This window comes from Morone saxatilis, unplaced genomic scaffold (assembly GCF_004916995.1).
Source record: "Morone saxatilis isolate NCDOM2014 unplaced genomic scaffold, NCSU_SB_2.0 Contig10, whole genome shotgun sequence".
Lineage (NCBI taxonomy): Eukaryota > Metazoa > Chordata > Actinopteri > Moronidae > Morone > Morone saxatilis.
The window spans coordinates 8,076,188-8,095,429 of record NW_023339652.1 but is presented as its reverse complement, the minus strand read 5'-3'; positions in this window follow the sequence as shown (position 1 = coordinate 8,095,429).

Here is a 19,242-nt window from a genome sequence, read left to right as displayed (position 1 = left end):
CATGCATATTGAACCCATATGTTTGTGAATTCTCCATTGTTCATTTTTGATTAATTGTAAATGGAAATTGTCATCTGTCATAGATGTATGCATTTCTTATTTAACAGCCAGTCTTCTTGTAGGTGCATGTGAATGTGCACATACAGTATGCATGTCTTGGTTCCTGGGCTATATATGTGAATGCAGCGCTTCCACACTTAACACGCGCGTGTGCACACAAAACACACCTGGCCATCCATCACTGTCTGTCTTCCTCTCAGGCAGCAGATGTTGCAGCCCTGTCATAATTCTTTGGCAGTTTGAAATCAGACAGTGTCTTTAGGGCCCCTGGGGTCTAACCTACTTACACTGCAGTCTTCACCCCTTTCTCTGGCGTATCATCTGCTAACATGTTGACTTCCTGTGCATTAACATTACATAGCATAGAGGTACAATGAAGGTTTGCAATAGCCCATACGTCTGTTTTAGGAGAAGAATAATATGAGGTACAGATGAGAGGTGACTGGGAACTTTGCTTGTTGTCCTGGATGTGTATTCATATTTTACCCTCCGACGATCTCCACTTAATACTTACGTCTGTCTTTGTGTTTGTGCCTACCTGTTTGCAGTGTTAGATCGCATGACTACAGCGGCTTCTGCAGCCTATTCTGTTTAACTGGATAGAACAACAAAGAGCTGTATTTCTCTCTGCTGGTTTGTATGCATCATAAACCATTGCAAAACATCCTCTATAACAGAGAAAGTTTAAACAGCATACAGTATGCGTGTACAACGCGCCACACTCATGTCTACTTCCCTCACTTCACCAGCTGCTGAAAAATAAACATGTCACACACTTTCATCTAGACATAACTCCTCAAGACAGCAACACTTTTCACCGAAGAAAGAAGGAGAGCATATTTTCTGGGGGAAACAAAGACTTGAATCTTAGATTTATGTTAGCAGGAAAGAGTTGTTTTGGGACATATGCAGAAGCACGTTATTAATTTTCACAAAGCTCAAGTGCCCAATGTTATGAATTAATTTTTTAGGATATTTGTAAGACTTGAGCAATGGAAGGAAAGAGCATTAATCTATATTTTTATTCCAGAGAGGATGTTGAAATACCATAAATTGGAAACAGCACTACATCAGTTTGACTGACTGAGTGGATTTCACCTTTTGTGAACCTTTTGATTATGGTCTTGAATAGTCATTCAAGACAATCAATCTCATAGTATGTGATTTTAGTATATGGTACTAATTATAATATATGATACTGCTCTTAACTGTACTATACTGCACCATACTAAAATGTACTAAATTATACTAAATTGCTATACTAAATGTTATTATATAGCTATTGCCTATGGTTCTGTACTGTACTTTACTGTATGGTACTACAATATAAAATACAATGATATTCTAAAGGTATAGCTACTGCATACTATATGGTGCTATACTATACTATATAATGCTATACTATAGTATTTGGTACTATGGTATGCTATTTTATACTACCCATACCTTTGTTCATGCTGTAGGTAGACCAAATATGTTATATGTTTCTGCTCAGCCAACAGAGAAACAAGTCCTTTGTGTTTATTTCCTCTACTGTGTATTAAGATAAGAAGATAAAAGGAAGTATCAAGCAATGACACATCAAAATCAGAACCTGGATCTTGTGAGACACAAACAGTGCTGATGTATCTGAATATCTGCATTCCCAAAACAAAAACCCTGCATATGTATGGGCTGCGTTTGAAATCTCTGCCTATTCCTATATAGAGCACTGTATTATTGTCCATTATTGTGTATTTGAGAATCCAAATTCTGACTGAATTCTGTACGCTGTAGTGCCGTCAGAAGTGCAACCCATTATTACATAAATCACAGTTGAGGAATTACCCTTGTCAGTGAGGATTCTGAATGATTGATGTGAGTGTGTGAAATCTCAACTTACTGCTCACTAGCTTAAACTTTGGAGTGTCTGTGATGGAATAGTGAATGAGTCATGGTGGTTCTTAGTGCAACATTTCATTTCTATTAAATATATGTAAAATGTTTACATATAAATGTGAAAAATTATTAAACAAAGAAACCCAAGAAGTGTCATTACCAAGTAGTCTTTTAAAGATAAAAAATAATACTTATTTGTCCCGTAACAAATGGTCTTTAGACAGCTAATGTATTCAGTCATGTTCAGCAGTCAGCTGCAGTTTAATATAATGATACTCTTACATTGCCAGAGCTATTTCCACACTCCATTTCACTGTGCCAGCACAGAATAAAGCTCTGGCTGAACCTGCTGTCATTCTGAATTTCTTAAACTATCTGGGTTGTTTGAATTATTTTGTTTAACCAATCAGAATTGTCAGTGGCGGGCCTAAAGTGTGCTACACACCGGTACTCTGTTTAAATATAGTATAGACTTACTTAGAGCTTAATTTCTCTATTCTCTACCCAGTTAGATCCTTCTTGCCTGTCCCTGTAGTCTTTTCAGACAGCAGGCCTTCTGACCAAGTGGACACAACCATCATTGAGCCTTATGAGCCACCACACAGTATTTCGAACAGCTTTCAATTATAGCCCTGCTTTACAGCCACAATGATTTGTTAGTGGATACAAGGGCAGTGTTTACAGCTAGTTTCCCCTACTGTGGGTGATCCTTTTAAAATGTCTTGTGAAAAAACAGGAGGTGAGACGGAGGGTTATGGGGCTCAGAATGGACTTGGAAAATAGTCTATGAACGTACAATAATATGTTACTGGTCCAGCTGTAAACCACTAACCTCTGCACATGTGGACTGTTAGGGAGGAGCAGGGACACACCTACTTATTTCAAGATCAAACATACACATCCTGCCTACAGAGATGAAATGATATTCTGCGTCTTTACAGTCTTATGCTGTAGCTGTTTTCTCTATTTGAGGAAAGAATAGGTGGGTTGAAGAACAGACAGTGAATCAATAGCTCTTGAAATTGAGAGCTGGTATTATTTGTAAGCTTCCATCGGTAATTCTCTTGGTGCGGATCTGTTTTGACAGTTACTTGAACGGGGAGATTGGTTAGGTAAAGGACAATGAGAACGGACACGTCCCACGTGTTTTAGATTTGTGCTTAACTTGCCTTGTTTTGATTACTGGACATTTGCTGGAAGTAGTTTGTTGGAGAAGAATGCAAGACTTACCGTGCTCTAACATAACTTTATCCTTCTGTTTTATCCTTCCTGTGACTCTCACAGTGGTGGAAAGTTACTGCGTACATTTGCTCCAGTACTGTACTTAAAGATAGTTTCAAGATTTTGATTCTTTACGTTATTATTTCTGTTTGATGATAATGATGATACTGTATATTTCGATTCTGTGACCACATACCAGAGTGAAATATTATCAGTAACTAAGAACTTTATACTAAACTGCATTTATCTGATGTTATACTTACTAGTGACTTTACAAATAAAGACTATACACACAACACATATGATCAGTTTGTAAAATATGATGCAGCTTTATATTGAAATAAGCACCGTCTCAACTCAAATAATCAAATATGTCTCATAAAATACAAAAACACTAAACACAAAAAGAAACTATTCTGTATAATGACAGCTTTTACATTTGATACATTGGTATATTTTCCTGATGATACATCTGTACTTTACGTAAAGGTCCAGTGTATAACATTTAGGAGGATCTAGTGGCATAAATGGAATATAATATTCATAGGTATGTTTCCATTAGTGTATAATTTTCTTTAAAATAAGAATAGTTATGTTTTTGTGACCTTAGAATGAGCCATTTTTATCTACACACGCCGCTGGTCGCTGTCTTTTCATGAGTCCACCATGTTGAACCAAACACTGGCTTAAGGTAGGGCTTTTAACTACATATAAGCATTAGTTGCTTTAAGAGCTATCTACAGCCCGCTCCTCTTTACAACTAACACTTTATTAAGGCCTTGACTTGAAGTGCTTATCTTTCCTTGCCAAATATTTTCTTTCAGGATGCCATCACCCACCATAAGCATAGAGGATACTTCACCTCGAGGGTTAGAGCTACAGATTGGAAGCTGTTACCAACGGCAAAGACTTTGCTATTTCCACAGGAACACTCTGGATTTATCTTTGCAACCTTTCTCCCTCTGTGCTTCTGTAGAGGATGTTGGAATAGGTCAGGGTGGTGATATAATGAAAGCTTAAATAAGACACACACACCCAACACACACCTCTGCATTAACTCTGCCGCATGATGTGGCGCCACACTCCGTAACTATGGCAACGGCAGTCTGCACTGCACCTCCCTATATATATGTGTGTGTGTGTGTGTGTGTGTATAACTCCTCACTGTGTTCCCTGTGGACAGATTAATTCCCTGCCAGATTCATTCCTTGTCAACTTGCTGAAACAAAAAGTTTCTGTTTTAATTAGTTCGGTGCAGTGTCTCGCTTCATCTATCTATCTGTATAGTGTCTCTCTCTCGCGCTCACTGTCTCTCTCTCTCTCCCTCTCTCCTCCTTCACTCTTCCTCTTGCTCTCTAGTGTAATTAAAGACAGTCAGTGCGGATAATAGAACCGTAATAGTGTGTAATTGCAATAATCAATACACAGTGCATACTAAGGAACTTGCCATTCATCAATATACAGATATAGAGAGAGGACACAAGATGTTTTTTAGAGCAAACAGATACTTGGCCCTCATTCATCTACATATTATTTAGGCTGTAATTGGTCATATAGTGAGTGTCTTTAATTTGCAAACATAAAACAAATGCTGCGTTGTGTTTTTATGTACTTAGAGTATGTATCAGTTACTATATAATACTCCACATCAAATATTAGCCTTAAAGAACCAGCGTGGAGAATTTAGTGGCATCTTTTTTTATATATACATATTTATTTTGTGGCATTTATTTACTTTAATGGATAGTAACAGCTGTAGAGTGACAGGAAAGGGGGATTGGGGGGCTGGGGCAGCAAAGGGTCACAGGTCAGAGTTCAAGGTCAGAGTTCAAACCACACAACACACATCAGATACTTGTCATTAGTTGTGGTGATCACTCAAATGAGTCTTTCTCACTCTTAAAAAGAAGTTATTGCTGTTCTTTCTGAAATGTCACACATCTCTGTTTTCAGCTTCTTTATCTGATTTGAATATTGCTTTATGATTGTCTGCCATTGTTATTCAAAGACTCTTCTGGGTGCAATGACAAGCACACTGTAAACAATTATTTTTATGCTTGTGTGCACATACATATTTATTATTTTCCAAACCCTCCTCTAATTATCATTTTATCCACCCATCTCATAGGAAAAGAAATATGTTTTAAGAGATGTGCTTTAAACTTTTGTGAAGTAGCCTACCTAATCAAAAATATTCAAGGATTTTGATTAACTTTAGATTTGTACTGTGTAGAGTATGAGTTTTGAAAAATAAGCTGACTGTAAGTCTGACACCATGTCACACCATGACACCAGTTGGTTTCACAGAATTTTGTTTGTTTCTCTAATTTTTTAGAGATTTTTTTACTACATCAAAGACACTGGCCTACAGTTGAAACAAACTTTTCAGACTGTTTCTTACGTAAGAACGCAAACTGTGCCGCAAAAATTACATAACACAGACTTTATGTTACTGAAAACTTTTGGCCTTTAGCTAGCTTGCACACATTCGAGCTGACAGGCCAGCACAGCAATAATGTCCAAAAAGAGAAAGAAGACTGAACTGGACAAAGGAAAAACACAAACACACACACACACACAAATATATGTCCATCTATCTTTATCTCTGTCATGCCACATCTGGCTGGTCCCCTCAGGGTGTGGGTCAGGTGGAAGGAGATCTCAGTAAGTGGAGGTGGACATGCCCAGACAAATACCCTTACTGGAACAATACTGCCCCCTCCAGGGTGGGCTGACCTCACCTGCGAGCCAGGTAATGGCTGCCTCAGGGAGCAGAGCTACAGCTGTGCTGAGAAAGGGGAAGGGGAAAGTGAGATGGTTTGATTCTGTTTGTGAGTTTCTAGTCAGGTGGGATTTCACAGTCTCCGTGTGTGAGAAAGTGTGGTGTTGTGTGAATGTGTACACTTATTTGATCCTTCCTTTGATTTTTAAGGGTCTGACCTTTGATCATATTTTTGACCTTTGCTTTGACATCGGCTCCCCCCCTCACAAGACCCCCCATCCCCCACATCCTTCTCCTTCTCCAATCATATCATCTACCTGGCTGTCTCATTCTTTTTCTCCCCTCCTCCTCCTTCATCTCCATGTGTTTCTCTCTTTCTGCAGATGTGACTCTCCTCAGTCTGCTACTCCTCCAGCTCTACATGTTGTCTCCATCACTTCATTTCTCTGTCTCCCTCTCTTCCCTCTCCCGTGAGAACTGCTGAACTGTACGGTAATAGCCAGTAAAGGCTGGCCCATGCCACATGTGTTAGCAATAACCTTCCTCTTTTAGTATTTCTTTCTTTCTTTTCCTTTGATTCTTTATTTACTCTCTGTTTATGATCTTTGTATTTCATGCTGTCTTTCAGTAAGCATTATTTTACAGCTATTTTCCTCAAGCCTAGTCCATTTCTGTGTCACTTCAACTTCTCTATGCTTTTCTCATCACCCACTCCTCCCCCTCTGTCACTGTATATGCTTTTACTGCCTCTTTTCCCAGCCTCTCATTTCCCTAAAGTTGTTGCCTTGTACCGCCAGAGTCCACTTCCCATCAAATCGAGTGATCCACTGCATATTTCCTCTCCATAGCATCCCCAAAAAGAAGAAAGAGCCTCCGACTATGCGACAAATTACTGTCCTTGTACCCCCAACTGTGCTATCAATATTAAATTAGATCAAAGAGGGACATTTCAAAGGGCACATGATGGGAGAGAAGAGTCAAAAGAGACGATTACAGCAGAGGGAGGAGAGGCAGAGGTGGATTATGAGGACAAAGGTTATGTGACGGTTGTGAAAACCCCCAGGTGTCCCTGCTTTGAAATCCTTCACCCCACCATATGCTCAAGCTCTAATGAATTTGTTCTATTTACTCCTGGCAAGTCAGGGTTAGTGGACTTCAGTGAGCGGGATTTGATGTAGAAACAACCCGTGTTGGTAGATGAGAGACGGCATGTGTTTGTATTTACATTCATTTTGTTTTTGTTTCCATAAAATCCGAACACTGTGAAGGTCAGTAAATGGCAACCCGACCTGCAGTTAATGAAAAAACACGGCAGGTCGTAGATAATGCTAGGAATTATGCTACCATCTTTTTTTTCTACATTGTTGAACCACATTTACCTCTCCACGTCTCTGTTGGCTGTCATGTTTATATGCAAAAAACTAGTTCCCAGAATTTTTATGCGAACACTCACTTTTGTATAATGCACATGAAGCAGCGGTTTTCATTGCGTCTGTGCGCCCCCCGGCCATTTTTCATTCCATTGAGCACTGCCGCAGAGCTCCAGTGACCTGCTCTCAGCAGACATACAGCAGACTTGTCTCTGCTTGTGGTTGTGTGTGTGTGTGTGTGTGTCATCTCTCCCAACATGCAATATTATACAACACAAGAAGACACATTCCACTGAGTTCACTTCCTGACTGATGTAGGGAGTGTGTTTATATTTATACAGTCCTCAGATATGAACTCATATCCTGGTTAATGTCAAAGTCAGGAGTGGGTGAGCGCATTGGTAAACTCTCACCCATGAAGTGGCAGAATGTCAGACAAAAAACGCAACCCACAATTATGGCTCACATCAGCAACAGATTAGGTACATTACTATTAAAGGTTTAGTCTGATGACACAAGTACTGCTTATGTTACCAAGGCCTAGCCAATAGCTGTGCCACATTTGGGTCCATAAAATGTTCCTTGATTGATTGTTGTTATTGAGGTGATATTGAATTAATCCCACATGCTGCTGCTGCTGCTGTAAACATTAATATTCTACCAAATGTGAATTAATCCTGTTTGAGAAATGTTTGGATTCACAGGGTAGGGAAGTCAGATGGTATTAAGAGTCGCACTAACGTCCTGTCTTTTCTTGAGATTTGTTGACAGTAACATAAATATTTCCAAACTTTTGACAATCCGAGTATGAACTAATATCTCTTTTACAGAGATAGCTGTATAGTATATGTATATATATATGTATAGCTGTAAAGCTGATAGTGTTCTTCAGTAAGATCGTTGTTCAACCAAAGTTAATACATTCTAAAAGTTACATTTTGGGGTATTTTCATTGTAAAATCGCTCTATTCCAGTACTAATGTGAATATACTGCATACCTGAATAAACTCTGTACTGTCCTTCACAGTCCTGCTCTGTGAACTCAGTTAAATCCAGTTCTGCTCTGCTCACTAAAGCTGGATTAGGTGTAGCTGTGCAGAAAAAGCACTGAATCATAAGTCTTGCTGCAAACTCCTTCAACACGATAACCTTTATAACAAAACCGTTTTTGGTTTCTATATAAATTGTGTTTTAACAAGGGATCAGTACGAACAGTCGATTTCTGGATTAGTTGGGACACACAAGTGCAAATATGCGAGTTGTTTAATATACATATCTGCCACAACTTTCAACATTACCTTAAATGCTGAATTCGGTTACTGAGTAATTAACACTAAACGTTTTCTGTCCTTTCCAGATGGGTTGTACAGAGGTTGCCTGTTTTAAGCATTCACCTCAACACACTGTCAATTCTGTCTACTTTACCCATCTACTCTCTGAGATGAGGTCGAGTTTAATTGGCAGAGTTTGCTCTAAATTCCCATGCTTTTACCAAGCAGTATCATTTCACAGAAACACCTGGATTTACAAGTCAGTAGCTTAACCCCTCTGTTGTTTGTGCTTTGCAGGCAAACGTTTAGACTGCCAGAGGAGTCTGTACAAGTCTGTAGGATGGAGTGCAGCGTGCAGGCAGGAAGGCAGGCACCCGGCTGATAAATCATGCAAAATATCTAAACACACAGATAAATGAATGAAGGTGTACACGCACACACACCACGGCATTATAATTTTTTGGAACTATTGAAGGTTGGTTTTTTTCCCCTTGAGCAAATACATCCCATACGCACATTTAAAATTCTCTCCGGACGCTGCTTCAACAAGTTCAGTCAAATCCTGTGTGAGTGTTAGAGTATACAGACAGAGAGGGATGTGTGAAAGGTAGGCATGACTCAATGCAACTAGATTCTTGGAGATTCCTCCTCTGCACTGAGCTGTGAAGGTGATTACTATGACATATCCATCAGTAGTAAACCTTTTTAGTCATGCTGAAATATATGTCTACCCCAGATGATTTCAAAAGGTTGTTCACTCCCGTCTCTCCTCTTTTGACCTCACTCCCTGTCTCCCTCCACCTCTGTCTCTGTAGTCTCTGGAAGGTTCAAAAAGGCGAGTGTGGACAGCTGCGACTCTTTGACCTTCAGAGATTGTGTAGTTATTAAAAATCCCACATGCATGTAAACCATCTCTCCATGCCAGGCACATGCTCATCACTCCTGGGATACAGAGGGTTGTTTTATGTTATCAATGAACATGATCTCTTAGATCTCTGTGAGCCACAGCATATTCATGATATAGTGTATAAAATGTAGCTACATGATCTACAGTGTAGCATTTTTACTGACTGGATGGCCTTTTAAGTCATCTAGTTATAATTCCAAGTTGCTATAATTAACATAATTGCTGCCTTACAATTCAGTGTAATCTGTATAATCATGACATTATGTAGGCTACTACAGCTAAATAACATACAATCTGAGGTCCTTAATCACTGATGTTAATCTCTGGACTTCAATTTTACAAACGTGGAAGGAAGCTTTTGTTGTTATGTAAAGAAAGAAGTCGAGGGCCAAAAAACATTTTTCTTGTTTGTGTGAGCTTATTGACTCACATTTCTACACGTGTATCTTTAGTTCGTGTTGAATATTGGATTTACTGTGACACTGTGTCTTCTTAAGCACAGTGAGGAGAACTGGTTTTGTTCATTATTTTGATATCCTTTGTTGGCTTCAGAGCGGTAATTGGACACACACTCATGACTAATTCTTTCAGCCCAGACTTCTGCTGCATCTCAATTCTCTGCTCTGGTGCAGCTTGTCCCAACAAACCAGCCCTCATGCTGCAACCGCTGTTTTCTTCTGTTGCCATGACAGCTCGTATCTCAGTTGGAGATGGGAAGTCGCATGGTTTATGAAATGAATTTATCATGACAAAAATTGCCTGCGAGAGGCAAGCGCTGAGTGTATATACACCAGGGGTATGGATGTATGTGTGTGTGTGCTTTTGTCTGTTTCTGTTTTGTGCACGCTGTGGCTTATCCTGTCCGTGCATCTCTGCTGTGTGTGTGTGTGTGTGTTTGTACGTATGTTTGTACTGCTAAAAGGCTTGGCACGGAGCAGACCTTTTGTAGTTGGCAGCAGTGGGCACTCTGCCCAGCTTGCATGGTTTATGGATGTGAGTCAGAACTGCATTAGCCTCTGGCCAGAGAAAAGAGTGCCCATCTTCCTGGTGTGAAACTCCTACAAATGTGCCAACACTGACAGCATTTAACAGAAACTGATACAAGCATCAAATCTGTCTGACACGCATCTCATGCTGTCTGTCTATCAATCGTTACATTGATGACGCACAAAAGGAGGCAGGAGCGTAAACGAAATGCCAGCATGGGAAAACTAGCCTCCGAGGTTGATTTCACGCTACAGCAGCAGGTCACATGTCTGACTGAAGTTTAATTGTAAAATTTTCCAAAAGTGTAGGTAGTCAAAGTTCATCTCAGAGTTACTAATACCTTTCAGGAAAAAAAGCACCATACCATCTCCCTTTGAGCTCAAGCTAATGATATTACTGTAATAAACCCACCAATTATACGTAACACTGTATGAAAAAATAATCAATTCTGAATTTCAACTGAAAGCCTCAACTTTACATAATTAAAGTGCCATGTGAGAAATTGCACAATTAACAGAGTGCCTTACAACCAGCGGCTAAAGTAATGTTTGATTCTCATAACCTCTGTGATGGAACCAGTAGAGCAAAAAAAAAAGGAGGTGGAGAAATGAAGATTTCAGAAATGCATTAAATCTGTATTTCATCAAATTAGAAGTAGAAGCTCCTTGAAAAGCTGCCATGAGACATGAATGGTGAATGACCAAGGCTCTTCCAAACAGAATATTAATAGGTAATTATACTCACTTGTACCTCCATTGCGTACATCATCAGCCTTGGCAGTAACACAGTATTTATGGAATTGTTATGGCTTTTAAGAAAAGAGAACTGTCACATAAAAGATGTCTGGATAGTTTCTTTTATTTTTACCTTTTTTCCCCATTTGCATGTTGGGAGAAGACAGGACAGCAATGAGAGTTTACTTCCCACTTAGAAGACGCTATTTGATAAGATGTAATTACCTGTGAGTTGAGATATTTTTATTGGGCTGTCAGTAAAGTTGTCCAGCCCATGGGATTCCTAACTGAGGACCCCCCCCCACACACACACACACCTATACACATATTAACACATACCTATGTGCACACATTTTTTTTATTCTTTTGTCTTCCATATTTAATCCCAGTTCACCTGCTCAGCCATAATAACCCTACTAACACATCCTTCCTTTCTGAACTCCCGATGGCTTTGCTAATTTACTGTGCTTTTGCTTGTTTTCCCTGCCTCTTTTTCTTTCTTTCTTTTCTTCTTTCTCTTGACTCCCAAATGCACATGATTGTTTTCTGGTTAGCCTACAGCATGAATTTAATCAAAGCTCACTTTTGCGCCGGCACATCTCGTGACTGGGGAGGATTTAGGCCCAGTTGGAGAAGGAGTGCAATTAGCTGAGACAAGGCTAGTTAATCTTCCCCATCTGAATACCCCCAACAGGTTCGCAACACCTTTTATTTCTAATCACACCTGCTGCTTAAAGTCAGTTAGGCTTGTTCATCCATGATGTAATAGAGCCAGGGAAGGTATCAAGACTGTAATGTGGTGAATGTTTACAGTGTAAAGTGTTGATAAAGATTCACTGAGGTTCTCAAACTTCAGTCACCCGTAGCTTCTATTCACACCCATCTTGCCAGGGGAAAACACTAATGTAAAGAGAGACAGACACACAAAGACACACTCATCTTTGACTGTTCAGCGAGAGTGGTGCTGATTGATGCGCCCTCGTGAACTTCCTTAACATGTACCGAGGGTCAGCTGCAGGGCAGGGCGTAGCTCAGACGGCCCTGAGGCTAAACAAGAATATACCACCTCTACTCTACATCAGTATACCATCGCTCACACAAATGGCCACATGTAGTTTAAATTAACAACCTTTTGACTTGCTTTGCACTTCACAGCTATCGATGCGCCACTTCAACACATTGTAGTAACGTTCGCAGTGAGTCACCATAATATCAAATTGGACAGATAAGAAAAAACGTTATGTGTGCCTGTTGGAAATGCCACTTTGCTGACACTATGCATGTTCGTGAAAGCAGAAGTAGCCCTCAAAAGACTGCAGAGTGAGCATTTAGAAAGCAATATAATGCAGGGGTGTTGCATTTGAAGCATGTACCTCCTTTGTAGGAAATGAAATGGTTTCAGTATGTGTGATGTGGTTCATGGCATCTGGGAATTATTCAGACATGAGTTTCTTATAGCTTTGAAGTCCGGTCAGCCTGCAATGTCTCATCGCAAGAGGAGGGTGAAATGGTTGTCTAGTAAAAAACATTTCAATTTATTGCAGATGTATTTGACGCCAGGCTGCATGGTCAGGTTTATTTATTTACCTGTTTAGCTACTGGTTTAATTGTTGTAATTTGCCAGATGTACTTCTGTTGAAAGGTTTTTATGGCCTGTGCATGCAAATACATTTATTACAGATGTAGGAACAGCATATTAGTCATTATCTGCATGCTTTTCAGCATTTCTGCCACCTTTGTTTGGAAATCTGGTAGTGCTCATGGATTCACTGTATATAGGTAGGAGATGGGGACTACTTTGTTAGCCATTGTCAGTCTACATCCCTGTGAGATGTGGGAATGAATGCTCTTAAGTATATATTACTATAGCATTGTTGCTTATAGTTGAACTTTCAACTCCCCACCATCTCGATCTGCATCTCAGCCAGTGTTTGTGTTTGTGTGTGTGTGTGTGTGTGTGTGTGTAGGTGTGTGTTGAGTTACAGCATGTCAAGACTGACAGCTGGCTAAACCCTATTAAACCGGTCACCACATTCCTGGGGTCCACCATTAAAGGTGACCCAATGCCCCTCAACATACACACAATACACACACACACACACACACTAACTAACTGAGAGGGGCTTGTAAAACATGACAGATTTATCCTCTTTCCTCTCCTTTCTGTTTTGAGAAGGTGTTGGCTCTACAAGCTATTTTAATTAGGTTTATGTCTGAGTATACAAACATTGAATAAAGAGGTATGTGGGGGATACAATATTCCATTTTGATCTTACATAATCTATTGTTAAAATGAATAGAACATTGTGCAGATGTAGTCTAAATCACGCCAGGGGTCATTTTTTAAAATGAAGAAAAGATTTTATTGCCAAGTGCAACAGCCGTAGACAAATCAAACAAGCTGTAAAAGATTTGGTCGCTAAGGTCAAATCTTGGAAATTATTTGCGCCAGGTCGTGCGAAGGGTTGACCTCTGTCTGCAAACGTGTGCAGCAAAGAAAGTTTTTGGTGGATTTTCACATTCATTACTCAAGGAAATTTCAACTTACACTATGAATGTGATGGTAGACGTAACCTCCAATCCCTAACATAATTTTACTTAACTGCTTGTTCTGTTACCCTGAGGTGGAAGCTTGGCTGTCTGTGTCTACACCTCCATGCACTACACACATGCACTCACATGCACTGTAGAACAGTAGCAATGCATTCCAAGCAGGGTCAAAGCTCATCAGTAACCCCCACCTCTCTTTCTCTCTATCTCTCTATCTGTCTCTCTCTTTGTCTATTTATCTGTGTGTGTGTCTCTCTCTCTCTCTGTCTTCACCCCCACCCTTCTTCCCAAACTTTTCTACGCTTCAGCGGAGCCCAGGAAAGCAAGTCTGTGTCATTCATCCACTTTTACACACATCCAAACACACCTACCTCCTCTTTCACTCAGATATAGACACACAGATACGCACTTTGATTCTCATGTACCATTCAGTCGTTTGTCTCTAATAACACCCTCTGCAGGAATACAATATCAATTCCAGACTTTTTCCCCCCCTCTGACTTGGATTAAACTTTTTTGCGTATTTTAAGGGGTATTTTTCCCCTGTCGACCGTCAAGAGGTCACCTGGATTGGGAAGATAATGATGATTCACTTGTCTGCAGTGGTAAGTGGGAATGTGTGGGCCCATTTTAGGGCCATAGTCAAAACCCATTACTTTAACTGCACTTTAATGTGGTGCTTTACAGAGTAGTTTTGAATTCTTAACTGCCCAGATACCCTTTGTTACAGGCTAAGTGTCTGGACTAAGGCCAACACTTTTCATACTGAGCCTTTACTGCAGCTCTTTACAGTCCAATTTCTCCTTAAACATCATTACTTATCAGATATTAGTACTTGCTGTTTGCTCTGAATTGCCTTTATGTGATAAGGTACAGAAATGGTCTAAAATGTGGTCTACTCGGTTTAAAACCACACACTTACAAATACACACACTATCCATGCAGTGCAAATGTCCTGCATACATGCATGTGTACGTTTGTCTTTGGCATGAGCTATCTGCTTCTCTGCACAAGTTAATGCAAAGATTTTACACTTCGAAACAAGATGCATTTGACACTCAGGTTTGCTTTAGTGTATAGTAGTGAATAGTAAGAGCATACCAGGTTATTTTGTTGTCATGAGATGGAACTATGTAGAATTAATTGAGGATTTCTTTCTCTCATGCATAGACTTGTCTGTGTTGGCAAACTGCAAATGCAAAGTGATATTAAGACAGTATGCTGCAGCCTGTGAGCTGGGTATAAGTGTGTGTGCTTTTCTTTGTTAGTGTGTGTTTTAGCTGTAGATCTGAATTTTATTGCACCAAAGACATCTGCTGTCATACATTGTAGTTCTGAACTCTCTCTCAGTGTGTGTGTGTGTGTCTTTTCACTGTTACCAGTTTCCCACCTACGGGGATAATCCATCCTGTGAAGTGGTGAGGTGGAAAATGCCATTATGTAGAAATAGCTGACATGCAGTTAGACTTGCAGGGCATATGATGTGTGAGTGTGAGAAAAGGAGATAGGGAACAGAGAGGGAGTGTAAGGGCCAGAGACAGTAAAGTTCATTTTGTAACATTATTTAATCCTCCCGGGGCAGTGATAAGCTAAAGGCCTCGGACACAATACACACACTGTCTCCTCGGCGAGGCTGGAGAAAGTGCTTGTGATCCCAGCATGGTGTGAATGATGGATGCAGTCTTGTGCTTTTTGATGTGGGATCATCGCAAGCATGTTGTCTGAGTATCTGACCCAGGCTTCTGATATGAGATTTTGCATATTCATGGTTAATGAATTGCAACAATATTGGTAATTAGTGGTGACTTTTGCTGCTAGAGGAAACATTTGTAATTTCCCCAATGGTTTATGACCAAATAACTGCAAAATTGTATGTAAGCATTTACCTCAAAACACTGCTGGAATGGCTGTCTATAGGGGTGGGTGTGTGTTTTAACTTCTTTACAAAATAATTTCGATGCACTACACATTTATGTCAAGCTAAAATCCTTTGCATATTTGCTCAACATTAGGATTCACTGCTTGCTTCAGGAAACTTCTGGCACCTTTGGCATATGATAACATGAAAAAGTTTTAAGAGGTGTGTCATCACATTTAAGCTATCATAAAACTCTGCTTTGTTGAACACCCATACAAAACCTATTTAAAAACCCCGCCGTAGGATAGATACAGTAACTGTCTACTTCTGCCTTCGCTGTCATTCATCAAAACACACACATTTGTCCTCTCTGCACCTCAGTAATAAGAAGATACATGCAGAGACAGATCTTAGATCTGCATTGGTATGTGAGGGGGGGAGTGGGGTTTTCAGGTTCTTACATTAGAGCTCTGCCTGTTCTCACTTCCATCTGCAGAAGCTGTAAACTATAGTAGTCATGCCTTAAGCCATTCTGACTTTGTTAGACCATGTGATCAAATCACACTGAGTAATATTCTGGAATTCAAATAGTTATCATATGAAGTTATAGCTTAAATATGGTCTCATGACGAAAACATTAGAAGTGATGTTTCGGTGGATAGTTCGATGTATGGAATGTGATTTGTTAAAGCCAAAAGAAATCTGTCATGTTTTCATCTCACGTATAGTAGTTGAGTGAAGGCAGAGCTGTCTTTGATGTTAAGCTTATGAATTTGCAAAAGCACATGCCCATACAGTGCACACACACACACACACCACACCACACACACACACACCACCACACACAGACACCACACCACACACACACACAGACAGTTAGGCACACATAGACACTTTTGTTGAGACGTGTTGAGCTAATGTAAAACATAACAGCACCAACCATTTCCTAGATCACTGTTAATGCGTTGAACGTGTTGCTCTCTGATGGGGGTTCATTCATTTCAAATGGGATAATCCGTTACTGCTGCATGATTCCTTTGCCAGTGCCTCATGTGCTGATTTAAGTGTTGGATTTACTCTACTTAGGCATTGATTTTGCTCACTTAACTGAATGTTGTTCTAGCTCTTTCTGCTGATACATGTGGTCCTCAGTACACATTTAAGGTTTTAACACTCAACACATTCTGGCTACAAGAAGCTTGAGTTAAAGTCAAAGAGGACCTTTAAGTAGCACAGTTCCACAAAAAATGTACTATAATTGCAGTATACTTCCATACTTGCTTTTAAATACCACCTTTAAAGGTACAGTCTCAGTGGGAGATAATATGCCAGTAAAGTAGCTGTAATGTTTCAAAGGAACTGAATTGCCTCCACTCAGTGTATTATGCCAAGTCAAAAGCTGTAGCCTTGGGGTTAATCTCTTTCATGCTAACCTGAAGTTTCCTCTGTCTGTCAAGTAAGGAAAAGAGGAGGATGTTCTGTATCCCAGAATGTTACTGTACCTCCATTTACTCTCATGGACAGAATAGTCTCCTTCCATCTAGATTGCTGTAAAGAACAACTGAGCTTTCACAAGTGGGGCTCATCTGTCTAAATGTGCCTGTCCTGCTGTCATTTTTTAGAAACACTGCCAAAAACCATCTCGGTTCACTCGTCTCCCACACATTCCCCACTGAAATTTGATAATGCTCATTTCCTATTGGTATTGGTAAAAATAACTGTGAGTTGTGTGAGTGTCTTGGACCTTACATGTAGCTTTGAAAAAAAGCATTTGCATTTTCATCCATCTCTTCCCTTGTAACAGGTGCCTTTTTTCCAAAAATTTTTATGGTGTCACTGTGTTATGGTCAAACATGAAACACATACAATACACAAAGCATAACAGAGGACAGGTGGAAACTGTAATTTCACACACGTTTCCCGTTCAGATTTGCCATGGAGCTACATTTCTTTGACCAAGTGCAAGGTAGCATGCACACACATCGGAAGCAATTAGCCATGCTATCTTGGCCTTAGCTCAGTAGATAATGACCGCTGCAGTGGGAGTTCCAGGAAATGGCAGGCCCTCCCGGAGTTTGCGTAATCCTCGGTCAAGGACAGGTGCATGTGGTCGTTGGAGGTTTGACCAGTTCACACATCTGTTGCACATGTGGAATCATACAGGAGCTTCCTTGAACCGAGCCTCTGGACTGTGCATCTCACCTCTTCGAGCTACTTTAACTGAAAGTGTTTCAGGAACTATTGTTTTGATTTCATTCTCGTATCAGCAAAATAATCTCAGTAAATTGATCAACCATATTTTGACATCTTTGTCTTCAGCCCAAAAAGCATATTCACATTTGACTTTGTATGTTGAATGTACGATGAAGCTTGTAAAGGACATTTACATATTCACAACTTAAGCTATTCACATGTATTTATGTGTATCTGTGGAAAAGCAAGCCCAGCAATTAGCCTGTTCTTTTTTTTTTTTTAATTAGTAACTAAAACTCGTGGGTTTGATCCTTTTTATATGCCCTATATATGACGTGCCCCTATGAACAGTCATTTGTACTGCCAAAATGGCCTCACTAAAACAAATGAGTAACTTTAAACTCCCTGTCAACAAAGATAAGGCAAAAATTACCTTCGGTTTCAACTAATTTTAATTTGTTTCATTGATGAATGGTATGAGCTATGTCAACAAAACAGTGGCATGCAGTCAGATCAATCTGCAGCTTGATTTTGTAAGAAACTTTGCCATGTAAGGTAGTCATAATGGATTATTGGAGTAATAACTTTTAATGTGAATGTATGTCCATAATGTTTAGACTTCCCAATAACTGCTTTTAATAGCTGGGTTCATATTGGACATTTTAAAAGCCCTTTTGATGCTTTTATTTCCATACTGTCACTGGAGTCTGTTGTAAAACTGTTTACAGGAAGGAACTCCTGTCTGCAAACATACTCATACAAGGATGGGATTAAGCATGGCATTGCGCTAACCTAACACAGGTTTTAAATACATTTTAAACACAAACATTCAAATTCAATGCCGGTGCATGCCAAGACAACCTTTCTTGTACATACATTTTTTAAAACGTCACTGGTTGTAAAAACTCTACAACTCTGCATAACAGTCATGAGTCGTTTGCAAATTAAAAAATGGCTGATTATGTTTTATCTTTGAGTGCTTCTAATGACTTTTTCCCACTCTCTATTCATCTGTATACTTTCAGATAACAGGAAAGAAGAGTTGGAATTGATGATTGTGGAGTGGAATTCAGGTAGGGGATTAGTGAAGAGAAGAACTAGGAGGAGGAGCAGGTGATCGAAGGAAGAAGAGGAGGAGAGGAAGAGTATGGGTCACTCCTCTGTGTGGATCTTTCTACTGTCCCTTTCTCTCTCCCATCAAAGCGTCACAGCACAAGCTGAAGGTAACGGCTGACATTCCAACATTCAAAGGAGACACTCATTGTTTTCGATTACCCATGTTGCACCATCAAGCTTTTTCTTTACTTATTTTACTCTCTCACTTATTCAGTCATTCAGTTATTCAAAATTACAGCAGTGCCTTATGTTGCCATCAGTTGCTTAATTCTGTGTCAAAGCCATATGTCGGATTTCTAGCAATGTGCACAGATCTATGAATTAGAGCACTTGGATGCGTAGGCCAAAGAAAGGGCAGGTGCTCAATGAACACAG